Raw genomic sequence first — 2,276 nt, 5'->3', positions numbered from 1 at the left:
TTTGGGAGGCTGAGATAGGCAGATCACGATATCAGGAGATCAAGACCATCCTGGCTAATATGGTGAAACCCCGTCTCTACTAAAAATACAAAAAACTAGCCAGGCATGTTGGCGGGTGCCTGTAGTCCCAGCTACTCGGGAGGCTGAGGGAATGGCGTGAACCCAGGAGGCACACCTTGCAGTGAGCCGAGATTGCACCACTGCACTCCAGCCTGGGCAACAGAGCAAGACTCCATCTCAGAAAAAAAAAAAAAAAGTTAGTTAAAATATAAGAATTCAGAAAGATTTAAAGCAAAGGATGGAAAAATATATGAGCCAGAAAAAACTACAAGAAGAAATAAATTGTTCATCGTAGTACTCGGGAGACTTTAAAACACCTCTCTCATTAAATGATGAATCAATAGAAAAAACATCTGTTAGCATATCGATTTGAACCAAACAGTTACAAGCTCGACAGAATGGGCGTATATAGATGTAACACTGTGCCCAACAATGTGAAGGTACAGATCCTTTCCAAAGTTATAGGGAACACGAAAACAGCACATGTTGGTGAGGATATGGAGAAACCGGAACTTTCACACATTGCTAGTGGGAATGCAAAGTAGTGGAGCCACTATGGACAATAGTATGCCAGTTCCTGAAAAGATTAAATGTAAAATTACCATGCAATCCAGCAATTCTGCTTCTGCGCATACACCCAAAAGAATTGAAAACAGGATCTCAGAGATATTTGCATATCCATATTCATAGCAGCATTATTCAAATAGCCAAAAGGTAGAAACAGAAGCTTTTACTGATGGATGAATGGATACATAAAATGTGGCATATACATACAATGGAATATTAGTCTCTGCCTTAAAACGGAAGGAAATGCTGACCCATGCTACAATGTGATGTATCTTGAGGACATGATGCCTAGTGAAACAAGTCAGTCACACAAAAGATAAATACTGTATGATTCTATTCATAAGAGGTTCCTAGAGGAGTCAGATTCATAAACACAGAAAGTAGAATGGTGGGTGCCAGGGGCTGGGGGTAGGGGAAATGAGAAGTTACTGTTTAATGGATATAGAGCTTTAGTTTTGCAAGGGGAAAAAGTTCTAGGGATCAGCTGCACAATAGTGTGAATGTACTTAATGCCATTGACCTATACACTTAAAAATGGTTAAGATGATAGGCCGGGCAGGGTGGCTCACACCTGTAATCTCAGCACTTTGGAAGGCTGAGGCGGGCGGATCACCTGAGGTCAGGAGTTCGAGACCAGCCTGGCCAACATGACAAAACCCCATCACTACTAAAAATACAAAAAAATTAACTGGGTGTGGTGGTGCACACCTGTAGTCCCAGTTACTCAGGAGGCTGAGGCATGAGAATCACTTGAACCTGAGGGGTGGAGGTTGCAGTGAGCCAAGATCATGCCACTGCACTCCAGCCTGGGCAACAGAGTGAGACTCTGTCTCAAAAAAAAAAAAAAAGGTTATTTTTGTTATGTGTATTTTATAGTAAAAAAATATAATGATATGTCAAAATATTATTATTTTTTAATTATATGGAATGCTTCAAAAATTTTGTGCTATCCTTGCCCAGGGGCCATGCTAATCTTCACTGCATCATTCCAATTTTAGTACAGCGAGCAGGAAATGCTATTTGTTAAGCCCAATAAAGTAATTAAGTTGTGAAAAAAATATATGGAGCTTTTATGAAAGTCACCATGTGCTGGGCCATCAGGGCAGCCTCCACACCGTTCACAGCATCAGTATTGGGCAGGCCACATTCTCTCACCAAGATGCAATCAAATCAGAAATCAATAATAAAAAGATAACCCAGGAGAAAAAAACAGAAGCATGTATTTCATAATGCAGTAAAGAATAAATCATTATAGAAATGACAAAATATACAAAACTGAACTAAAATAAGGTGCCCATTCAATGAAACTTAAAATCATGGTTACGAGAACATCAGTTAGTGACAGGGAAGAAATGTAGTAAAATTGTTTACGGAAAATAGAAAGAAGTCAACATTACCTAACACTGTAAGCAGCACAGTCCCAATGGTGTAAACGGGTGCTTCTGTGTATGTTATACGGACAACAGATTGTAATAGACAAGATTGTAAACACACACACACACACACACACACGATGAGAATACATACCAGCAACTAGCATTATAAATTGTGGCCAATTTTGGAAGGTGGGATTTACAAGTGATGTTTGTTTACTTCTTCGTGGTGTTTTCTAGATGAATTAATATGAATTCGGTTATCAGAAAGGAAAA

General features: G+C 39.4%; 1 non-coding gene across 1 annotated transcript; it reads right to left on the bottom strand.

Moving 5' to 3' along the window:
- Window positions 1-1,543: 1,543 nt before the first annotated feature.
- LOC114671569 (U6 spliceosomal RNA) lies at window positions 1,544-1,646 on the bottom strand. The gene has a single exon (XR_003721608.1). It is a non-coding gene; the product is annotated as a U6 spliceosomal RNA (small nuclear RNA).
- Window positions 1,647-2,276: the final 630 nt, after the last annotated feature.

The sequence above is a fragment of the Macaca mulatta genome, chromosome 12, assembly GCF_049350105.2.
Source record: "Macaca mulatta isolate MMU2019108-1 chromosome 12, T2T-MMU8v2.0, whole genome shotgun sequence".
Classification (NCBI taxonomy): Eukaryota; Metazoa; Chordata; class Mammalia; order Primates; family Cercopithecidae; genus Macaca; species Macaca mulatta.
This window is presented reverse-complemented; position numbering and strand designations above follow the sequence as displayed.